Source organism: Bubalus kerabau, chromosome 15 (assembly GCF_029407905.1).
Source record: "Bubalus kerabau isolate K-KA32 ecotype Philippines breed swamp buffalo chromosome 15, PCC_UOA_SB_1v2, whole genome shotgun sequence".
Classification (NCBI taxonomy): Eukaryota; Metazoa; Chordata; class Mammalia; order Artiodactyla; family Bovidae; genus Bubalus; species Bubalus kerabau.
Genome location: NC_073638.1, coordinates 82,579,297 through 82,604,396, shown reverse-complemented (window position 1 = coordinate 82,604,396; position 25,100 = coordinate 82,579,297). Strand labels below are relative to the sequence as shown.

Sequence of the window (25,100 nt, the reverse complement as noted above, 5' to 3'; positions counted from 1 at the left end):
TTTCTGGTACCCCTTACAGCAGCCCTGAAGCTAACGCAACGACCACGTCTCAGAAGTCACACATCATCGCTGCTTCCACTTTCCGTTCATTGGGAGTGAGTCACCCTAGGTCCAGCCCAGGCTCCAGGGGAGGGGGACTAAGCCTAACCTCTTGAAAGGAGGACTCTCAGGATTTGTGTACCTGCTTCAGAACCACCACCATTTCCATGGAATACCTCTGGAATCTAATAATAAATTCTTCTCTTTAGTTTAAGATGGCTTAGATTGGATTCTCTAGGCCTGCACTTAAATGTATATTTTTATTAATTTTTTTTGGGAATATAGTTGATTTACAATGTTGTTTCTGCTGTACAGCAAAGTGAATGAATTCTATATATGCGTGCATATGTATATATACACATGTGTGCATGCTAAGTCACTTCACTTGTGTCCAACTGCTTTCGACCCCATGGACTGTAGCCCACCAGACTCCTCTGGATTCCCCAGGAAAGAATACTGGAGTGGGCTGCCATGCCCTCCTCCAGGATATATATATATCCTGGATATATATATATATATCCTGGATATATATATATATATATCCACTCTTTTTTAAATTCTTTTCCCATATAGGTCATCACAGAGTACGGGGTAGAGTTCTCTGTGCTGTACAGCAGGACCTTATTAGCTATCTATTTTATATATAGCAGTGTGTGCATGCACTTAAATGTCTTTATTAAGTTCTTTATCTGTCACTCCTTTCTAATAAGTTCTTAAGGTTAAATTCTGTGACTCTGCCTCCCAGAAATATAATCTAGGGCTGAGAATATTTGTTCCAAAAATTGATTAATTGTGCTGAAATAACAACGTACCTCATTTGTGTAGCACTTAAGACTTCACATGGCACTTTCCCTGAAACCTGCGAGACAGCAAGCAACAGGAAGACTGTGAAGCTTCTAAAAGAATGAAAAGTTATGATTTCACTACTAAATACAAATTCAGTAGACAACTAATTGATACCTGGCTTTTTACCCTTACCTAAGAGTACATCATGAGAAACGCTGGACTAGAAGAAACACAAGCTGGAATCAGGACTGCCGGGAGAAATATCAATAACCTCAGATATGCAGATGACACCACCCTTATGGCAGAAAGTGAAGAAGAACTCAAAAGCCTCTTGATGAAAGTGAAAGTGGAGAGTCAAAAAGTTGGCTTAAAGCTCAACATTCAGAAAATGAAGATCATGGCATCCGGTCCCATCACTTCATGGGAAATAGATGGGGAAACAGTGGAAACAGTGTCAGACTTTATTTTTCTGGGCTCCAAAATCACTGCAGATGGTGATTGCAGCCATGAAATTAAAAGATGCTTACCCCTTGGAAGGAAAGTTATGACCAACCTAGATAGCATATTCAAAAGCAGAGACATTACTTTGCCAGCAAAGGTTTGTCTAGTCAAGGCTATGGTTTTTCCTGTGGTCATGTATGGATGTGAGAGTTGGACTGTGAAGAAGGCTGAGCACCGAAGAATGGATGCTTTTGAACTGTGGTGTTGGAGAAGACTCTTGAGAGTCCCTTGGACTGCAAGGAGATCCAACCAGTCCATTCTGAAGGAGATCAGTCCTGGGATTTCTTTGGAAGTAATGATGCTAAAGCTGAAACTCCAGTACTTTGGCCACTTCATGCGAAGAGTTGACTCATTGGCAAAGAGTCTGATGCTGGGAGGGATTGGGGGCAGGAGGATAAGGGGACGACAGAGGATGAGATGGCTGAATGGCATCACTGACTCGATGGACGTGAGTCTGGGTGAACTCCGGGAGTTGGTGATGGACAGGGAGGCCTGTCGTGCTGCGATTCATGGGCTCGCAAAGAGTCGGACACGACTGAGTGACTGATCTGATCTGATCTGAAGTATATAAAACTTTTTATGTAACTTCATACATTCATGTATTCCCCACATGTTTATGGTCTGCTCTGTATCTGAAGCTCGACTAAGTCTTGGAGGTAATGTGATAAGGAAGAAACTCCCTGTCCTCACGGAATATATAGTCTTGCATTAAAACCCTTGTCATGCTGTGTCCCAACCACCCCTGACTGGCTCCGCCTGCAACCGTCCACCTCTTCAGCTTGGGCCTCACTGACCATCCCTGTTTTCTGGGTTCTGGGTGGAATATTGAGGCCAAGAGCCCCTGTCTTCGAGAAGTGGCTGCTCTAGAGGGGGCCAGATGGTCCGAAAAACACACTTGTCTGAAGTTTAATTTTAATGTTCTGTGAATACTTTTTCCCCTTGAACGCTGCAGGGGATCTGAGCCAAAGACTGTGAGTGGGTGAAAAGGAAGAGAGAAATGAAACACTGAAAATGACAAACAAGGGGAGCAATGATACATTCTCACTTCAGAAATAACCAAGAAGAGATTGCAGGGTGGGGTTGATGTAGGTGTATGCAAATGATATGTAAATATGACATCCACGCCAGCTCAAATTGTTACAGTCCTTTTATTTTGCATAGTTGAATGTTGGTCCCTGGAAATGTTCTCCTGGGACTTATGGTGCAAAATTATTGACTGTTAACCTCACCCTCAGTAGCTATTTAATCAGGTGATTGAGTTGAAACACTTCTTCCCCATCTGGCCCTTAGCATCTCTTTTTGCACTACCGAGTTAGATGTGTAATCTTCGAGGTTTCTTCTGTGTTTATATATGGTCTCCAAACAGAGAGTCATCATTTTCTTTGCCCTAGTATTTCCAAAGAAACTACTCCAGGATCTTAACATTTCTTGAAAGGTCACATCGTGGTGAATAGGCAGAAGATAAAGGGAGGATAGGAAAAGAGAGCCGTGGGAGGAGCCAACCACAAAAGGAAGCATAAGAGAAGATACAAGCATAGAGATGACCCTGACAAAAAGGTTGTAGAAAATTTCCCCACAGCTTCCTAGGATCCACAGAAATGGGTCATCTGTTCCCTCCCAGCAGGAGCGTTGGCCATGATGCTAGGTACGTAGTGGGCTTCCCAGGTGGTTTAGTGCCAATGGAGGAGATGCAGGAGACACAGGTTCAATCCCTGGGTCATGAAGGTCCCCTGAAGAAGAGGATGAAAACCCACTCCAGTGTTCTTGCCCGGTGAATCCCATGGACAGAGGAGCCTGGGGGGCTGCAGTCCATGTGGTCACAAGAGTCGGACACGACTGAGCAACTTCACTTTTATAGCATATCCTCCGTCAGTGTTTGGAACAAAATATGTAAAACACAGAACATGCATACACCTTGCTCCCTGCCCTTCAAGGTGCCTAGAGTTTGGCTGAAGAGGCAATACTGCCACATGTTTAGTGATTTTCAAAATGAGCTTAAGGTAGTTTATAAACCAAGGGCTAAGTGCATGTCCATGGTGAAAATGCTGTAGGATTTCAGAAGAAAGGAATATGGCTTTCAGTTCAGGTGATCTAGGAGGGGGATTTTTCAGCTTATTTTTTATATAAATGTTAAAGATTACTTTCCATTTGTAGGTATTATAAAATATTGGCTATATTCCCCATGGAGGGGGATAATCTTAAATTGGACATTTAAATATAGGAAAGATACATCTTAATTGGAGAGGAAAGAAAGCTATCCTAAGCTTAAGGAACAAGAAGAAGACAAGCGAGCAGAGCGTCACATGCAACAGCTGAACGGATGGAGACCCAAGCACCCACGCTGAGAACCACGGGAGATGGAGCTGAAAGGTCAGCCAGAAGAACAGGCAGCTACAACCATGTTTTGGAAAAGCATCATCCTCAGCGTCTTCAGTCCTTGAGGTTGTAATCCAGCCACGTTAACAGCGGCGGCTCTTTGTGACTGGGGGAGAAAGTGCTTTGTAGTCATCAGCTCTCAAAGGCTCACTCTATCTACTTCCCACACACAGCACCACCCCAGAATGAAGCATGTCAGCACCAATGAGCTTTATTTGCAGGAAGGTTAGTGATCCGCTGGCTAGAAGAGAAGCAGTGAGGGGTGAGGGGTGGTGTGAGCGAGAAGGGGAGCTGGAGGTAGGAGGCTGGGGTGACAGACTGTGAGAAAGGGGGAGGGGAGGAGGGGTGCCTGAGAGGTGATCTTTAGGGAGCAGAGATAGGTTCAGACAAAACTCCTTGCCACGTGCTGTGTGCAGCTCGGGGTCATTTCAGCACCCTGTGACTGGACAGCGCTCCCTCCAGGCCACTAAGAAGCTGGATGCGGTATCTGGTTCCAGTTCTGCCTCAGATTCACCTTTCTGTCCTTCATTCCAATCATAATGTACCAGTCACAGCCATTCACCAATCTTCGGCCGGCTACTCTCATGATTTCTGACACCTCCCTGGAGATACCAGCTCTTACTATCCCAAGGAAAATCTAGTCCACTACGATGGAATCAGATGGGTTACCCTTTTTGTCTTTGTTTCCATTCAAACCAAACCATATTTGGAAATTAGTAAATCTAAATTGCCATCTCTAATCAATTAAGTTCTCACTAACCGAGGCATACTTTGTGCCAGGCACCAAACCAGTCTTCACACTTTATGTGCTGTATTGCATTTGGTTCTTTGACATTTCTTGCGAGCAAGAATCTTCAACCCTACTTAACAAATGAGGAACCTGGAAGTCAAAGACACAAGGTAATTTTTCCAAGGCTACACAATTAATACATATCAGAGCCAGGATTTAAGCCTGGTTTAAGTTATTTCCAAGGCCACATTAGTGTGGACCACAGAATTTTACGTGAAACAAAGGTAACAAACTTATCTTAATAGTGATATTTTTAATTTGCACATGTTATATTTGCACATTAGGAGTGCAATGTGGTGGTCCAGTGGTTAAGACTCTGTGCTTACACGGAGGAAGCCATGGATCCCCTGGTCGGGGAACTAAGATCCACAAGCTGCATGGCATGGCCAATAAAAAAAAAAAATGTTTTGCTTATGTTAATTTGATGAGTTCCTAGAGTCCTTTGTACAGTTCCTAACAGGTACCCATTCCTGCTTCCTTCAGATATCAACAAGGACTTATCTAAGACAAAGAAACCACATGCAGTTTTTTGTAAATGATAGATATTTAACTGACAGATATCAAATGAATTAAAAAATTAATTCCTACACACATGTAGGAATTTATAAAATTGGATAAATCCACATTTATAAAAATGGATTTGAATATGGAAAGAGAAAATACTCAAAGTGGGATAAGAGAAAGCTTTCATTTTTCCTTCATAGAGAAAACAGTTCAAATATAGACACAAAATCCATCCAGGTCACGGACGAATCCACGGATGCAGAACCACAGATACAGAAAGCTGACTGTAAAGTTACACTGGAATTTTCAGCTGTGCAGCAGCAGGCACCCCAAACCCCTGTGCTGCTCAAAAGTAAACCGTTCACTCATTTAATAATTCCATTTAATTCAGTATATTGTGTTTTTAAGCCCCTCCTAAGAACTAAGCCCTCTTCCCTTCAATCTCTTCCTCTAAATTTGCCATCCTCTGACATGAGCTTACTCTTCTTTGTATATTCACTTCCTGGGAGACAGTTGGTCATTCCTCTCCTCTGTTTACACTCTGTAGGTCTATAAAAGGGCTTCCCAGTTGGTGCTAGTGGTGAAGAACATGCCTGCCAATGCGGGAGACGTAAGAGACGTAGGTTTAATCCCCGGGAGGAAGACAGGGCAACCCACTCCAGTAGTCTTGGTGAGAGAATTCCATCGACAGAGGAGGCTGGTGGGCTGCAGTCCATGCCTCAGAGCACAAGGTCTGTAAGAAAACATCTGCTTGATTGATTCCATTTCAAAACAGAGAAGGAAGACAATTAGAGTTTATCCACATTTGGCAAACGTTGTCTCATGTGAATTTTCACCATCACCCTTTGGGGTAAGTACTTTATCCCTGTTTTGCAAAGGCAACTGACTCAAGGTTATACAACTTGTAAAAGTGATGAATCTAGGTTGTCTTAACCTATTTAATAATTGCAAAAGTCATGCTCTTTCTATCTCATTCTCTCCACACTAGCATGTAAATTGGTTCCTTTGGGCTCAGACAGTCTGGATAGTCCACACCACCCACACGCGCGCCTCCGTTTCTCTACGTGTACTTGTATAATTTACAGTCAACACGTGGTTATCAGCATCTGTGGGGAGAGAGCAATTATACCGACTTTCCAAACATAACTCATGTTTGTCTCAGGAACCCACAAGGTAATTTGTTTTTATAGCAGATTTCCCCCCAATCATGTTTTCCTCAAGCTAACACTAAGATAAATTTGAACTTTCTAAGTGCCCAGCAACGGCAGGATAAAAGCGGCTGAGCTGAGGAAGGCAAACCCCCAGTGGGGCTTGGGAAGCAGTGCCCATGGGGAGAGCTGGCCGCACCACCGTGCCTGCAGGCAGAGTGTCAGCCTACCAGGGCTGCCGTGAAAAACACCACGGAGTCAGGCGCTGAAACAACAGAAATGTACTTCCTCACGGTTTTGGAGGCTGGATGCCAAACCCAGGTGCCATCCGTCGGTTTCTGGGGAAGCCTCTCTCTTCCTGGCTTGTAGACAGCCACCTTCCTGCCACATCCTCACATGGCCTCTGCTGTGTCTGCAGACACACAGGGAGAGAAAGACAGGCTTGCGGCCTCTTCCTCTTCCTGCAAAAACACTATTCCTGGGAATTGCCTGGCTTTCCAGTGGTTAGGACTCTGCACTTCCACTGCAGGGAGAACAGGTTCGATCTCCGGTCAGGGAACTAAGATCCAGCATATTGCACAGAGTGGCCAAAAAATAACAAATAAATAAGAAACATCATTCCAATCAGATTAGGGTGCTATCCTTATGAATTCTTTTAACCTGGACCCTTGACTATCTCCCTAATGACACTATCTCCTTATAGAAGATTAAGGCTTTGGTATATGATTTGGCTGGGGGAGGCACACAACAGAGACCCTGAACTTGGAAATGAACACAAGTCAACAGAAGATGAAGAAGATAATGAAGGAAATGAGGATGAAGCAGAGGAGGAAACAAGCAGTAGCTGTACTTTACTGAGTGTCTGCTGTGCCCAAGGCAGGGCTTTCATAAGTAACGCTGTTTAATTCTTACGACAAGCATGGAAGTGAGATTCCATTACCCTTCCATTTCATTTTTTATTATTATTATTATAGTAAATTACACATAACAGTGAAAGAGGAGAGTGAAAAAGTTGGCTTGAAACTCAACATTCAGAAAACAAAGATCATGACATCTGGCCGCATCTCTTCATGGCACGTAGATGGGGAAACAGTGGAAACTGTGACAGATTTCATTTTGGGGGGCTCCAAAATCACTGCAGTTGGTGACTGCAGCCATGAAATTAAAAGCTACTTGCTCCTTGGAAGAAAAGTTATGACCAACCTAAACAGCATATTAAAAAGCAGAGACATTACTTTGCCAACAAAGGTCCATCTAGGAAAGGGGCTCAGCCTGACCTGACCTGCCCTAGACTCACTCTCCGTGGGGCTCAGCGTCACCGACTCGTCCTCCAGGGTTGGAGCCCAGGGCAGGTCCTCAGTGTCCAGCCAAGGTCCCCTGGGCCCTTCAGTAGAATAGCTGGGAAAACTGGCCTCCAGATTCCAGGGGCAAGACAACGTCCCTTCACCCAGAATTCAGAGTCCAGGGAAGAGGCTGGACGGCTCCCACCTCTCCTTCTGAGTCTCCCTGCAGCCAAGGTGGAACCACCAGCGCCAGCTCCTCAAGGAGACCCTAACTTCCTCTGCCTCAAGACCAGAGCAAGTGACCAGATTCTGCAGGGGATCATCCCTTCTGCCCTGAGACTGACACTACCGCAGTCCCAGAAGAGGATGTGGGCCCGGTGTGTTTCAGGGCCTCCTGGAGCTCTGAGCCTCCACAGCACCTGGGGTCATGAGGGGCAGAGCCAGCCTGGTAAACTGGCAGGAGCGGAGGCGGCCTCAGCTTCAGTCCTGAGGGCCGCTCCCTGTTCACCTGAGCTGGGTGCCTGCCATCAGCTCTGAGTCCAGAAACAGCTCTAGAGAGAACCCCAAAGACACGGGCTGGAGTGCAAGTGAGTCCTGGAATCCCCCACATGCCTGGTGGGGAGGATCCTGAGTTCCCACTGGCTCTGTGCCGGGTGGGAGCACTGCCCGCTGAGGTGGGTGATTGTCCATCGGAAGTCCTACTGAGTTCCCCCACCAGAGCTGGTTCAGAGAGCTGAGGTCGCCTGTTCTCTCCTCCTTCCTCTCCCCCAAATCTGGATGCACCCCACCCCCTACTCTGCCAGCCTGTAAGCATTTCCTGAGACCCCACTGCATTCAGGGATCCCCAGAAAGCTCGCCCAGCACCCCATGTTCAGAATGTAACTTGGGGTGAGGTGAAAGTTACCATGCATCGAGCGTCTACCCTGCCTCCAGACGTGTGCTGGGTCACTGACACAGGCTGCCTCGCTCCCTCACAGGACCTGAGGAGACTGAGGCTCCCCAACGCCAGGTCCCCCGGCTCTCCTCACGCGCTTTGGCCCCGTGAACGCTTGCTGAAGCGGTGAGCTCCCTCCCCAGGCTGTCACCTGTTCCCATCTCCTCCATTGAGCTCCACCTCCCTCAGTTTTCAGGGTCCAGCCCCATCGCCCCCGCCACTTTCTGAAGCCCTCACGGCCTCTCCAATGCTTCCTCCTGCCGAGTGGGCACCCCCAACTTCACTCCAGGGTCATGGGGTCAGTTTCTCCCTCAGCAGTATTTCAAGATCCTAAATGACCAAGGCCTGGCTTTATGCTATTTTAACAGTTGTTTAAATACTTTTGAACAAAGGGAATGGTTCAAATAGCTCTTGGTATCAGTCATTGTTCAAATATTTGCTGTTCACTTGATACAAAACTCAGAACAGCCTCTGCTTTCAGAAGTTACAGTGTGATGGGGGAAAAGGCAGCCTAGCAGGGGGAAGAAAACCATGGAAACATTGACCAAGCCCTGTTCAACAGTACTTAATGCATCTGTGTGAGTCAGGCTCACCGCAGATCACAGCAGCACACAGCAAGGGAGCTCTGCCCGGGGAGGGGAGGGCGGCTAGCAGGGCTGCGGGAGGGCTCTGCAGGCTTCATGGAGGACACCTGGAGGCTCTTCACTAACTGGGAGCTCGGGGTGCATCTCTGAGGCTGTCAGTCAAGGTCATCGTCAATGAGAATTATTGATAGAGGTGCCTCGGAAGGAATCAGGTGTTCATCTGGGACTTGGGACAGGAGTAGCCGATTAGTAGGGAGCATAGTCTGTCTGGACCGGGGAAGATGGTAAGACGTGGGGAGTTGGGGAAGAGCACCGGAAACCTCCTTTACTGGGAAGCAGGATGAAGTTCAGCCCAAGCACAGGGCTGGATGTGATGCTTTGTGGCGGGTGGGGTGGGCAGGGAATCAGGCTGTCCTCCTAGGAGAGAAAAAGGAAAATTCTACTTTTCTTTGTGGATCAGAGGCTCATGGACGTTTGGATCTGGACAAAAGTAAACCCCCAAAGTAAGAAAGTTAGAAAGGGAGGCGTGCATATGAAAAATACGTGGGGCATCAGGTGGAGAAACAGGAGTCCTGGGCAGGAAGCGGACTTCTCAGGTTAAACTTCAAGGCTCAATCATGCGATAGGATTCCGCCACACCGACAGGACCCTGACTTCCAGCGATGCATAGCATAACCTTTGCAATAAACAGAAGGTTGCTCTGTGAAGGGCACAGGGTGTTCCAGTGAATTCCTCACGTCCCAGAATCAGGAGACCAGCTGGGGGAGGAAAGAGAGGCCGAAGGGCAAGAGACAAGATTCCTGGAACTGATAGCCCTTCCCGTCTTCAGACCAGGGTGGTGTCCCTTTGGGGATAAGGGAAGACTTTCTGAAGAGCTCATGGGCCAAAAGCAACCAATTTCCAGAACCGCAATTCATGCTTTTATGAAAACAGCGTCCCTGAACACGCATCTGTAGTCAAGCCCTGTGCTGCTTTCTCACCTTCATTTGCACAGTTGCCCTTCTCCCACTTTTAAGAGGAGATATCCCGCCTACCAGTAGAAGGCATTTCACCAGTACACAGAACAGCCAGGATACCACAGGCAGAAAAATAATGTCATAAACAGCTGCTGAAAACGTAAATGGCTTTCATGACTTTATTTAAACAAACTGATTTTATAAAATGAATGAATATGTGCTAATGAATGACTATAAGCCTAGAAAAATATTTAACTCAGGTGGGAATCTTTCCGTAAAATGGAGAGAGGGTCTTTCAAAAGCAACAGCTGACTGCTGCTCCGCGACCCCCTAGAAGCTTGGGATGGGGTGGGGAGGAGGGGCAGGTTCAGGACGGAGGCAGCACGAGTGAACCTGTGCCTGACTCGTGTTGTACGGCAGAAACAACGACATGGCAGAGCAAGTGTCCCCCAGTTAAAAATAAATTTTAAAAAGCAAAATTAAGAATAATTTTTGATAACACATCACTGTGTGATTCTCGGCACTGAGAAGGAGCTCAGTGGATTAAATGACATCACCACAACAAGACTCCTTATGTCCCATTTATTCATTTATGTTAACGAGGTTTCACAGAAGTTGCCGCTTCACGTATAGCATGTCTGCCAGGGATTACCGCCGTGAGTGGACAAGGTACTTAAATAGGTCCTTGTGAGATGGTCAGACTCTCCTGAAGTTGTCTCCTGCAGCCAGCTATGGAGAATCCTTTTCCTAGACATGTCTGGGTGGTTCTTCGTGTGCTGTGGGGGGCCACACTGGCACCAAGATCTGCACCCAGGCAAGAAGTTCCGGGAAGAAGCCCTGAGTCGCAGTCAGGCTGTCAGCACCAGGCCTGACTTCAGGCATCTTTCATGCACAACCTTGATTTTGCTATCGAGGGATCAGAGGTCTAGAAACAGGAGAATCGCCGAAGCTATGAGAACCAACAGGCAGCAGAGCCAGACCCAGGAAGCAGGTCTCCGTGCGTCCTGTCCACGGCTTCTCCTTCCTCCCCCGTCCAGTCACCGCGGGCGGGACAAAGATGAGGCTGTGGCATGTTCTTCTGCCAGCTTCAATGCTTTTCCCTCCGTGTCCTCGATACAGGCCGCTAGGCTTGGATGAAGAGGTTGGTGACACACCCCTGGGCTTGGTTTGCAGAACTTTAGCCCAAACTCTCAACGAAGAAGGATTTGAGGAACAGAAGAGAGAAGAAAGTGTGGGGAAGAAAGAGAGGACCCTGGGCCTCTCCAGTCCTCCTAGGGAGAAACGTCCTGGAGGACTGTCCAGGAAGCCCCAGCACACCATGTACAGTCTGACTGGTCTCTGAGGTGACATTTAACTCAGTAGATTCTCAGAGGATGAAACAGTTATGGTATAGACGAGGGGGCACCCGGAGGATGCTTAAGAACCACATAGGATGAATAGTCATACGTGCCGTAACACGGGTGAGCCCTGCAAAGATGAAGTGAAAGCAGGCAGGCCCCAAAGACCACAGATTGTGTGAACCCTATGACATGCAACATCTAGAGTAGGCGAATTCATAGAGCCAGAAAGTGGATTAATCGTTGCCAAGGGCTGGGGGAAGAGGAAAACAAGAGGTGACTGGTAATAGTCAACAGACTTTTCTTTCTTTGGTGATGAAAGTGCTCTGCAATTAAACATTAGGGGTGGTTATGAAATGTTATAAATAGACAAACAACCACTGGTTTGTACGCCTTTAAATAGTGAACTTTATGATATGTGAATTACATCGTGATTTTAAAAGGTCAGAATGAGGACTTCCCTGGGGGTCCAGAGGTTAAGAATCTGCCTGCCAATGCAGGGGACACAGGTTCAGTCCCTGGTTCAGGAAGATTCCACATGCCACAGGGCACCTAAGCCCATACACCACAACCACAGAAGCCCAGTGCCTAGAGCCCAGTTCTGCAAGAAGTAAAGCCACTGCCCTAAGAAACCCACACACCTCAAGGAGAGAAGAGCCCCCAACTCATCACAGCCAGACAAAACCCAAGCACCGCAACGACGACCCAGCGCAGCCAAAATAAACACCAAATAACTTTTTAAAAAAGAATAGAATGAAATCATTTTCAAATAGAGTCATGAGCATTATTTATGGATATACGCACAACAGAGGCGGGGAGTGACCTCATATTTATTGATAACCTACTGTGTCCCACACATTCAAAGGTTTTAGATTTTATTTTCATTTCCACCAAAGAGCCACCTGAGAAGTAGACGTCTTTTCCCTACTTTAAAGATGAGAACAACAAGGCTCATGAATACAGCTTATCCAAAGAGACAGTACCAGTCAGCGGCATAGTCAGAACTAAGACAGGTCTGTCTGGCCGCAGCGCCCATGTCCTATCCACTGTGATGTGATATTTTCCATTATTTCTTTTTCTTAATATCTGTTCATTTGTGTGGCTGTGCCAGGTCTTCGGTGAGGAGTATCCGATCTTTAGTTGCAGCAGCACGCACTTAGGGGCAGCCGGAGGGATCTAGTTTCCAGACCAGGATCCGAAACCGGAACCCCTGCCGTGGAAACATGAAGCCTTAGCCACTGGCCCGCCAGGGAAGCCCCCCGTTTCTTCTTCTAAACGAAGACACTCACGTGACGTTCTCCCTCGATGCACTTTGCACGTGCATGGGTGGGCATGCTCAGTAATACTGTCTGAATGATGGTCGGTTGCCACCTCTGCAGATGACGCCTGGAGAACTAGCCCTGCCGCTGGAAACTACACCCCCGACACCCAGCTCATCTTTCGGGGGTTCTCCAATGACCCAGACCTCCAGAAGCTTCTCTCTGGAGGCTTGCTGCTCATCTATGTCATGACCGTGGTGGGCAACCTGGGGATGGTGGCGCTCATCCTCATGGACTCCCGCCTCCACAGTCCCGTGGACTTCTTTCTCAGCGTCCTCTCTTTCCTTGATATCTGCTACTCCTCTGTGGTCACACCCATGCTGCTGCTCGACTTTCTGGCCTCTGACAGGTCCATCCCCTTCAAGGGCTGCGTGGTCCAGATGACCTTCTTTGTGATGCACGCCACAGCTGAGAGCTTCCTGCTGGCTTCCATGGCCTGCGACCGCTGCACGGCCACCTGCCAACCTCTCCACTACAGCTCCATCATGACCAGGGGCCCCTGTCTCCAGCTGGTGGCTGCTTCCTCGCTTTCAGTGGCACTAATTCTGCTATTGAGACTGGGAATGTCTTTGCCCTGCCTTTCTGCAGGCCCAACCAGGTACTGCACTACTTCTGTGACATCCAACCCCTTCCCTCCCGGGCCTGAGCCAACACAGCCATGGCAGGAGTGGTCGGTCCTCTGTATCTTCTCTGCCCTGGCTACCTATGTACCTGCTGCCCTCATCCTCACCTCCTATGGCCTGGCCTTGGTGGCCATTGGGAGGATGCGCTCAGCAGCTGGGAAGGAGAACGCCCTCTGCACGTGTGCCTCCCACTTCCTGGCCATTGCCACCTTCCACAGCACCGTGATTTCACCTACGTCCAGCCTCATGGATCCATCGATGATACCAGTGGCCAGGTAGTGTCTGCTGCACCATCATAACCCCCGTGCTCACCCCCGTCATCTACAGCCTCCTCAACAAGGAGGTGAAGGAGGCCCTGCAGAGGAAGCTCCCGGTCAATATCTTTCCCTGCTGAGCCCTGCAAGGCTGTTGGAATGAAGAAAGCATCAGTCAGTTCAGTCGATCGGTCGTGTTCGACTATTTGCAACCTCATGGACTACAGCACACCAGGCCCCCCTGTCCATCACCAATTCCCGGAGTTTGCTCAAACTCATGCCCATTGAGTTGGTGATGCTATCCAACTATCTCATCCTGCGTCCCCTTTTCCTCCTGCCTTCAGTCTTTCCCAGCATCAGGGTCTTTTCTAATGAGTCAGTTCTTTGCCTCATGTGGCCAAAGGATTAGAGTTTCAGCTTCAGCATCAGTCCTTCCAATGAATATTCAAGACTGATTTCCTTTCGGATGGACTCATTGGATCTCCTTGCAGTCCAAGGGACTCTCAAGAGTTCAAAAGCATCAATAATTTGGTGCTTAGCTTTCTTTATAGTCCAACTCTCACATCCATACATGACTACTGGAAAAACCATAGCTTTGACTACATGGACCTTTGTTGACAAAGTAATGTCTCTGCTTTTTAATAAGCTGTCTAGGTTGGTCATAGCTTTTCTTCCAAGGAGCAAGCGTCTTTTAATTTCATGGCTGCAGTCACCATCTGCAGTGATTTTGGAGCCCCCCAAAAATAACTCTCTCTCTGTTTCCACTGTTTCCCCATCTATTTGCCATGAAGTGATGGGATCGGGAAGGCATAGCATCTTCCAAATCACATGAAGAATTGATCTGACCAAGAGCAGCCTGGTTTTGGAGGAGGTGGTGGAAGTAAGGGAGAAACACAAATACCATACTTGGTACAGAGCACTGCAGCTTTAAAGTAACTCGGTATCCATTCACATACTGAATCTTTGCCAGCATTTGTGAGGGAGCCCTGTGGAGATGACCTCATTTTACAAATGAAGGGTATGTGACTCAGTAAAAGTGAATTAACTTCCTGAAGCCACACAGCTGATGAGAGAGTGAAACTTCAGCATCAGGATGTCCTCATCAAAACCAGATATTTCAATTACAGCACGATCACAAGTCAAGTCTCTTATTGGAGGCCCCTCATGACTCCCAGGAAACCTCAGACCAGGGGCAGCACAGTCTTCTGGTTTTCCCCAGGTTTAGTGACGTGGGGGAGGCTCCAATGACTCATGCTTCCCTCCTGCTCCTAAAGGAAAGAGCACCAGGTCAGAAGTGTCCTTTACATCTTACTGCTGCTGCTTGATAAGCTGTCCCATTAAATAAACCTCAGGATCAAGAGAGAACTCTCCTCACACCCCTGCTCCTAGTCAGAAGTATGTATGTGTGAACGTGAGGGAGGAGATCTAAGCAGTTACAGCATTATATAAGAGACTGTGCCTTAGGATACTGACTCCAAAAAGTTATATTTGGCCTAAGCATCTTTAAATGTGCATGTATTATGGTGAGCATATGTGTTTTAGAGAATCACAGAAATGAAGATGCTGAACTTGACCTAATTTAAGGTTGAATGCTGGGCTGGATGGCATGTTCTTAAACTAATGCAAATTCTTAACCTAGAGAGAGTTGGCTTCATTCTGAGATGTTTGGATCATGCAAAGGATTTTTTTTCACGTCTATCTCAAGGATGTTACTCTAAATTTAGGAAATCTTACTATATAAATAGGCTTATCACAGGATCATCTTTGAAAACAAAAAATTAGAAGAAATCTAAATGTTCAAATGCTCCAATACTTTGACCACCTGATGCTGGGAAAGATTGAGGGCAGGAGGATAAGAGGGCAAAAGGGGATGACATGGTTGGGTGGCATCACTGAATCAATGGTCATGAATTTGAGAAAAATTGGGGAGATAATGAAGGACAGAGAAGCCCAGTGTGCAGCAGTCCATGGGGTCGCAAGGAGTCAGACACGACTTAGAGACTCAACAGTAACAACACCTTAAATTGACACAATGCGACAGGTCAAATTTATTTCAATTTGAAAAACAAAATTAGGATTCCAAGGTTCAAACATGTGCAAATCAGACAGTATGATAAATTAACTGAGATTTACCTCTCATCCAGCTTCAACAATTAACAATTTATAGCATCTCCACCATCAGCACTCCTCCCACTCACATTTTAACTTTTAATATAATCTGTTTTAATTATAATGTATTTTAACATAATTTTTAAAGTTGCAAGAATCATACAGGAAATCTATGTACCCTTTAGACTCACCAACTGTTTATATTTTGCACAATCACATATACATATTTGTACATATATACATACATGTACATAATACCTATATAAAATATTAATGTGTGCATGTGTGTGCTCAGTCATGTCCGACTCTGCAACCCCATGGACTGTAGCCTGCCAGGCTCCACTGTCCATGGAATTTTCCAGCCAAGAATCCTGGAGTCAGTTGCCATTTCCTACTCCACATAAAATATTAACGTATATAATTCATTCAAAACCTTTATCACTAAATACTTCAGTGAGAAGTTCCTAGGAATAGCCCATACAGTTATCAAAACTGGGACATTGTGCAGTGATACAGTACTGTTATCCAATCCACAGTTCATATTTTGATGTCAATTCTGTCCAAAATGTCCTTTATATTTTTCCCTATGCATACACTCAGATAATTTTAAAGAAAATCCCTATGTTTTATCATTTCCTGCTACTTCATCTTATGACTGCACGTGTCCTCTTTTTCACGTTGATGCCTAGACTTTGCTCCTGGTCTTCCCACTGGGAAATCCAGGCCTGACTCAGAGCTCTGCTGCCCCATCGCATCTCAGCCAGGAGTTCACAGGGCCAGATGCTCTGTACTTCTCTTCAGTTCAAACACTCATGATTCCAGAACCTCCACCACCCCTACTCCCGGAGCCTCAGCTGAGCCACCAAGGGACAGGCTCAGGGGAGCAGTGTCAGCTGACAAATAGAGAGGAGGCCCTCTCCCCACCACCCACAAAGCAGAGTCAGAGAGAGGAAAAGAGGGGGAAAGCCACACCTGGGAGATGATCCGAATGCATTTTTGCTCCTGGCTAACCATTCTCTTGTCTCCTCCTTACGCCCATTGGCATTTCCTGTGCTTAAATGCTAGCTTTGTTTCTGAAAATACAATTTTTTAAATTGCTAATATAAATAAACCACCCATTCTGTTAACAAGGCTCCCAGTGCCTCCTTAGATGAGCCCCTGGTGGCTGATGCCAGGAGAACTTCCCAGAGAGGGTCAGGCCCCAGGATGCCTGCCCCAGGGTGCCCACCCCCTCAGGGCTCCACCACGGCTGGGACACAGAACAGCAAGGAAAGGGGATCAGCCTGGCCTGACCTGCTCTAGACTCAACTCTCCGTGGGGCTCAGTGTCACCGACTCGTCCTCCAGGGTTGGAGCCCAGGGCAGGTCCTCAGTGTCCAGCCAAGGTTTCCTGGGCCCTTTGGTAGAATAGCTGGGAAAACTGGCCTGCAGTTTCCAACAAGCCCCCACAGGGGCAAGACAACAATCCCTTCACCCAGAATTCAGAGTCCAGGGAGGAGGCTGGATGGCTCCCACCTCTCCTTCTGAGTCTCCCTGCAGCCAAGGTGGAACCACGAGCGCCAGCTCCTCAAGGAGACCCTAACTTCCTCTGCCTCAAGACCAAACCAAGTGACCAAATTCTGCAGGGCATCATCCCTTCTGCCCTAGATTGACCCTCCTGGAGTTCCAGGAGAGGATGTGGGCCCGGTGTGTGTGGGCCCGGTGATAAACTGGCAGGAGCAGAGGCGGCCTCAGCTTCAGTCCTGAGGGCCGCTCCCTGTTCACCTGAGCCGGGTGCCTGCCATCAGCTCTGAGTCCAGAAACAGCTCTAGAGAGAACCCCAAAGACACGGGCTGGAGTGCAAGTGAGTCCTGGAATCCCCCACATGCCTGGTGGGGAGGATCCTGAGTTCCCACTGGAGCTGTGCCAGGTGGGGACACCGCCCGCTGAGGTGGGTGATTGTCTATCGGAAGTCCTACTGAGTTCCCCCACCAGAGTTGGTTCAGAGAGCTGAGGTCGCCTGTTCTCTCCTCCTTCCTCTCCCCCAAATCTGGATGCACCCCACCCCCTAATCTGCCAGCCTGTAAGCATTTCCTGAGACCCCACTGCCTTCAGGGGTCTGGGACCATTCCTTCCAGCCCCCGACTCACTACATGTTCATAATCTAACTTAGGGTGGGATGAAAGTTAATGTGTCAAAAAAAAAAAGAAAGTTAATGTGTCTACCCTGTTTCCGGAAGTGTGCTAAATATCCTGACACATATTGTCTTCCCGTCCAAATAGAAACTTAGAAAAGTGCGGCTCAGAGTCCCTCTTGGCAATGCACTTTGCCCAGTAAATGTTTACCGAGGAGGGTAACTCCCACTTCCAGGCTGTCGCACAGCCTCATCTCCTCCATCAACCCCAGGTTCAGCACTTTTCAATGTCCAGCCCTGTCCCTCCCCTTTCTGAATACCTTGCGGGTCACTTACAAGGATTCCTACTGCGGAGCGGTCACCAGGCAACCTCACTCCTGTGTCAGGAGAGTCAGTTTGTCTCTCAACAATATTTCAAGATCCTAAATGACCCAAGCCACGTTTGATGCTCTTTTGAAGAGTAGTTGTTTGAATACTATTGAACAACATCAATTGTTCAAATATGGGTAACAGTAATTGTTCAAATATTTGCTATTCACTTGATAAATACAAAACTTAGAGCAGCCTCTGCTCTCAGAAGCCACAGTGTGATAGAGGGCAAAAAAAAAACAAGTGAGGGTCGGGAGGAAGACTTGGAAACGTTGACCAAGCCCTGTTAATGGAGTCTAAGTACATCCGTGTGAGTCAACTTCAACCTCCAGCTTGCAACAGAACACAGAAAGGGAACGATCAGGGCGAGGGAGGCTGGTTCACAGGGCTGAGATGACGCCTCAGGCTCACGGAGGAAATCTGGAGAACCTCAGAACGCGTCTGCAAGGCTGTTAGTCAAGGTCATCATGACTGAGAGTTATTATAGAAGAGCCTCTGAAGGAGTCAAGTGCTCATCTCGGAGCTGGGATGGGCGTAGTAAGTTAGGAGGGAACCTAGCCTGTATGGGCAGGGGGATGATGATAAGAGGTGAGGAGCTGGGGAGGAGGACCAAGAAGTTTCATTTATTGGAAAGCAGGATCAAGGAACTCAGCCGAAACCTAATACTAGATGTGACCGTGTGCCTGTGTGTGAGGGTCCAGGGAATCCAGCTGTCATCCCAGGAGAGAAAAGGAAAACCATTAATATTCACTAGACTAGAGACTCATGGACATTTTCATTTGGGCAAAATTAAGGCCTTCAACCAAGAGAGTTAGAAAAGGGAGAGAGAATATGGAAAATACCTGGTATTTTTCAACTGGTAGAGAAACTGGGATACAAGGAAGGAAGCGTCAAAGCTGAGCCCTGGGACAGGCTTCTGCCTCCGGGACCCTGACTCTCAGTGCCTCGTATTATGACCTGTATGTGTAGACGCAGCACAGGAGAACCGCGACGTGACCTCAGATTTATTGTTTACTTCACTCCAGATATTCAGAGGACTTCACAATTCATTTTTTTTCATCAAGGCCACAGAGAAATCCTGAATAGATGTACCTTCTCTATTTCATAGGGGAGAAGAATCAGGCTCATGGATGCAGCTTATCCAAGCAGATACAGCCGGTCAGTGCCGTTATCAGAATCAAGACTCAGGTCTGGCTTCACAGCCCAGCACCTGTCCACTGTGGCAGGACACTTCCTGCTCTTCCCTTTTACGATATTTATCTACTTGTCTGACTGTGCTCTATCTTCGTTGCAGCCTCTGGGCTCTAGTACCCTGATCAGGATGCAAACCCACACCCCAGGCCTTGGAAACGTGAAGTCTTAGCCACTGGACCACCAGGGAAGTCCCTCCATTTCTTCTTGAAGCAGATTATACCCACTTGGTATTCTTCCTCACTGTACCTTGCACGGTGGGCACGCTCAGTAATACTGTCTGAGTGATGCTCGGTTGCCACCTCTGTAGATGATGCCTGGAGAACTAGCCCTGCCGCTGGAAACTACACCCCCGACACCCAGCTCATCTTTCGGGGGTTCTCCAATGACCCAGACCTCCAGAAGCTTCTCTCTGGAGGCTTGCTGCTCATCTATGCCATGACCGTGGTGGGCAACCTGAGGATGGTGGCGCTCATCCTCATGGACTCCTGCCTCCACAGTCCCGTGGACTTCTTTCTCAGCGTCCTCTCTTTCCTTGATATCTGCTACTCCTCTGTGGTCACACCCACACTGCTGCTCGACTTTCTGGCCTCTGACAGGTCCATCCCCTTCAAGGGCTGCGTGGTCCAGATGACCTTCTTGGTGATGCACGCCACAGCTGAGAGCTTCCTGCTGGCTTCCATGGCCTGCAACCGCTGCACGGCCACCTGCCGACCTCTCCACTACGGGTCCGTCATGACCAGGGGCCCCTGTCTCCAGCTGGTGGCTGCTTCCTCGCTTTCGGTGGAGCTATCGAGACTGGGAATGTCTTTGCCCTGCCTTTCTGCGGGCCCAACCAGGTACTGCACTACTTCTGTGACATCCAACCCCTTCCCTCCCGGGCCTGAGCCAACACAGCCATGGCAGGAGTGGTCGGTCCCCTATATCTTCTCTGCCCTGGCTACCTATCTACCTGCTGCCCTCATCCTCACCTCCTACGGCCTGGCCTTGGTGGCCATTGGGAGGATGTGTTGGGCAGCTGGGAAGAAGGAGGCCCTCTCCACGTGTGCCTCCCACTTCCTGGCCATTGCCACCTTCCACAGCACCGTGATTTCACCTACGTCCAGCCTCATGGATCCACCGATGATACCAGTGGCCAGGTAGTGTCTGCTACACCACCATAACCCCCGTGCTCACCCCCGTCATCTAGAGCCTCCGCAACAAGGAGGTGAAGGAGGCCCTGCAGAGGAAGCTCCCAGTCAATATCTTTCCCTGCTGAGCCCTGCAAGGCTGCTGGAATGAGGAAGGCATAGCATCTTCCAAATCACACGAAGAATTGATCTGACCAAGAGCAGCCTGACTTTGAAGGAGGTGGTAGAAGTAAGAGAGAAACACAAATACCATACTCGGTACAGAGCACTGCAGCTTTAAAGTAACTCAGTATCCATTCACATATTGAATCTTTGCCAGCATTTGTGAAGGAGCCCTGTGGAGATGATCTCATTTTACAAATGAAGGGTATGTGACTCAGTAAAAGTGAATTAACTTCCTGAAGCCACACAGCTGATGAGAGAGTGAAACTTCAGCATCAGGATGTCCACATCAAAACCAGATATTTCAATTACAGCACGATCACAAGTCAAGTCTCTTACTGGAGGCTCCTCATGACTCCCAGGAAACCTCAGACCAGGGGCAGCACAGTCTTCTGGTTTTCCCCAGGTTTAGTGACGTGGGGGAGGCTCCAGTGACTCATGCTTCCCTCCTGCTCCTAAAGGAAAGAGCACCAGGTCAGAAGTGTCCTTTACGTCTTACTGCTGCTGCATTTATAAGCTGTCCCATTAAATAGACCTCAGGATCAAGAGAGAACTCTCCTTACTTTCCTCATACATCTGTTTTCTAGCGGGAAGTCTATGTCTTAGAATTCTCAGGGGTCTGTGTGTGTGAGTGAGAGAGAGAGGGGGAGATCAATGCAATCATAGTATTATATAAGATGCTGTGCTTTAGGAGAGGGATTCAAATATATATATACATATATATATTTGACCTAAATATCTTTACATGTACCTGTAATATGGTGAGTGCATGTGTTCCAGAGAACACACAAACGAAGAAGCCGAACCTGACTCATTTCAAGGCTGAACAGTTGACTTGAAGCTGAGCTCTTAATCTAAGGCCAAGACTTCACCTGGCCTGTGTGAGCCTCACTCTAGATTTGGGGATCATCAGTAACCTTTTTTCACGTTTATTTTAAGGATGTAATTCTAAATATAGGAAATCTTACTATGCGTGCATGCTAAGATGCTTCAGTTACGTCTGACTCTTTGCAACCCTATGGACCACAGCCCACCAGGCTCCTCTGTCCTTGGGATTCTCCAGGCAATAATACTGGAGTGGGTCGCCATGCCTTCCTCCAGGGGATCTTCCCAACCCAGGAATTGAGGCAGCGTCTCTTACGTCTCCTGCCTTGGCAGGGGGGTTCTTTAGCACTAGCGCCGCCTGGGAAGCCCAAATCTTTCTATACACGTAGATTTATCACAGCATCCCTTTTCAAAGTCAGAAATGAGAAGAAACCTAAATGTTCAAATACTTCAGTCCTTTGGCCCCCAATGCAAAGAGCCGATTCCTTGGAAAAGACCCTGATGCTGGGAAAGATTGAGGGCGGGAGGAGAAGGGGACGACAGAGGATGAGATGGTTGGATGGCATCACCTACTCAATGGACATGGGTTTGAGCAAGCTCCAGGAAATAGTGAAGGACAGGGAGCCTGGCATGCTGCAGTCCTCGGGGTCAAGAACACAAAGAGTTGGACTTGTTAGCAACAACAGCAACAAACGTCCAAAGGAAGAAAGCGATTAAGAGATTTCCCCACCCCCGATGGATTACGATGTAGCCAGTAAGTGTTACGCTTCTGAGGATGGCATAATACACGGAAGTCAGCAGGTCAGAGTGTCTCCTGTGTGATCGTGACTCTGAGGTCAGAGCGTCGCCTGTGTGATGCTGACTCTGAGGTCAGAGCATCGCCTGTGTAATCGTGACTCTGAGGTCAGAGCATCGCCTGTGTGATGCTGACTCTGAGGTCAGAGCGTCGCCTGTGTGATCGTGACTCTGAGGTCAGAGCGTCGCCTGTGTGATCGTGACTCTGAGGTCAGAGCGTCTCCTGTGTGATCGTGACTCTGAGGTCAGAGCGTCTCCTGTGTGATGGTGACTCTGAGGTCAGAGCGTCTCCTGTGTGATCGTGACTCTGAGGTCAGAGCATCTCCTGTGTGATGGTGACTCTGAGGTCAGAGCATCTCCTGTGTAATCGTGACTCTGAGGTCAGAGCGTCTCCTGTGTAATCGTGACTCTGAGGTCAGAGCATCTCCTGTGTGATGCTGACTCTGAGGTCAGAGCATCGCCTGTGTGATGCTGACTATGAGATAAAAACCAGTAGAAAAACCTGGGAGGAGCACACACAAGTGTAAACGATGATCGTATTAGAGTCATAGCACGACGGGAAAATCTTTTTCTATCTTTCTCAAAAATTTCACAAAACTTACTTAATGAACATGTTCAATTTTGACATTTTATTCTAAAAATGACTCATTAAAAATTCCTTTCAGGCAAGCTAAGTATGAAGATTTCTTACTTTTGTCTCCCTCCAGAAAATAAATATTTACTAAATTCCTCCTATGTTCTACATTCCTTTAACTAATAAACCACGTTTTCAGTACAGGTCACCAACTAAGGTCAGGACTAGAACATTAGGCTGAAAAGACTTGTTAAAACTTAATTTAATTCACTCAGCTGTAAAAATATACAGGAGGTAATTAGGTACAACACAGCGTGGTAGGCCCTACCTAGATGAATAGTCAGAACATGTATTAGTCAGATAGTTTACACTGCAGTAACAAAGAAGCCCCACAAGGTAACTCAACACCACAAAGGCTTTTTCCTGCACTAAACTGGAGACAGACCAGGGACTCTCCAGGGCAACCTTTGTCCACCCATCAGTATTCGAGCCTCTTTCATTCGACAGCGCCATCATCTCAATCTCAAAGTGCCTGCCAAGATTTTAATACTGAGGGAAACAATCAAGAAGGTCATGAAGAGTGCTTTCAGTAACCTGGCCTGAGGTTGCTGCTGCTGCTAAGTCGCTTCAGTCGTGTCCAACTCTGTGCGACCCCACAGACGGCAGCCCACAAGGCTCCCCCGTCCCTGGGATTCTGGCCACATCAATTCAACCACTTAAGGCCTTAAGATAACTGCAAAAGAGACTGGGAAACACAACCTTCCTAGTCCAGACATAGGAAAACTAAATGAGATTTTATGAACACCTAGCTTTGCCTCTCACTGGCCAATTATGCAGTTGATTACACCATCATCCATACAGAGTTCTAAAACATCACCAGATTAAATCTGAAATACACTGCCGGCTAACTCATGCTTCTACACAACTGAGGTGGACTTACGGTGTGTGCTTAGTCGCTCACTTATGTCCAACTCTTTGTGACCCCATGGACTGTAGCCCACCAGGCTCCTCTGTCCATGGAGATTCTCCAGGGAAGAATACTGGAGTGGGTTGCCATGCCCTCCTCCAGGGGGACCTTCCCAACCCAGGGATCGAGCCCAGGTTTCCCACATTGCAGGAGGATTCATTACCTCTGAGCCACCAGGAAAACCCAAGGATACTAGAGTGGGTAGCCTCTCCCTTCTCCAGGGGATCTTCCTGACCCAGGAATCAAACCAGAGTCTCCTGCATTCCAGGCAGATTCTTTACCAGCTGAGCCACCAGGGAAGCCTGTTTCTTAGGGTGGAAATGTTTGAACATCCTTTGCCTGTGCTGAACTACGTCTGCTGAGTCTTTTTTGAATCACACTAAGTTCATGAGAGTAAAACTGACAAGCAGCAAAACTAACTCTGAGCCCAGCTAGCTGACTGTTGCCTGAATTTGGAGGTCATAGTCCTCTTGAACTCTAAAATTATAGCACAGGACATGTATACACTGCTGTTGCTTAGTCACTAAGTCACATCTGACTCTTCTGTGACCCCATGGACTGCAACCCACCAGGCTCCTCTGTCTGTGGGATTTTCCAGGCAAGAATACTGGAGTGGGTTGCCATTTCCTGCTCCAGGGGATGTTCCCACCCAGGGATCACACGTGCGCTTCCTGCATTGGCTGGCAGACTCTCCACCACTGAGCCACCTGGGAAGCACACGCTTCTCAGACAAGGCTGAAATGTGACAATATATATACAAAATTTAAATTTAACTAAAAATAAAATATTATCAGTGGGGCAAATTTCCTTAAAATTACATAATAAATACATACAAAAGGCCAAGAATACAACTGAATACCAATGAAGGCTTTAATGACTACTATTTTGTTCTGAGGCTTTTAAACATAATGAAGTCCAAGCCTTAGTTAATAGCCCTGTCCATTCTACTCTGAAGCACACATTACCATATGTAAAACAGATAGCTGTGGGAAGGTGCTGTGTAGCAGACAGAGCTCAGCTCAAGGTCTGTGATGACCTAGAGGGGAGGGATGGTGGAGGTGGAGGGGCTCAGGAAAGAGGGAGTATATGTATACCAAGAGCTATACTTTGCTGTTCATCAGAAAATAATACAACACTGTAAAGCAATTATACTTCAATTTAACAAAAAAAGAGAAAATACATTAGAAAAAATAAATGAAGACTCGGTGATAAAGGAAAATATATAAATAAAACAAAATTAAGGCACAATTCAGCAATATTTACTAAGAAGAACTTTATCTAAGTTTAAACCCTGTAATGTATCACCCAGGATTGGGTCCGTACAAACACCTGCATTCCTCAAGAGAGAATGAGAAACCACAAAAAAGAAAAGCATTTTGAAAACATGAAAGTCAGAAAACAAAAAGTACAAGTTAAGTGGGCATGTAATATG

At 47.3% G+C, this 25,100-nt stretch overlaps 2 pseudogenes; both read left to right on the top strand.

The window, feature by feature from the left end:
* Positions 1-12,617: 12,617 nt before the first annotated feature.
* On the top strand, positions 12,618-13,574 carry LOC129627949 (olfactory receptor 146-like; annotated as a pseudogene).
* A 4,413-nt stretch (positions 13,575-17,987) lies between these two features.
* Positions 17,988-21,032, top strand: LOC129628578 (olfactory receptor 5B3-like; annotated as a pseudogene).
* Positions 21,033-25,100: the final 4,068 nt, after the last annotated feature.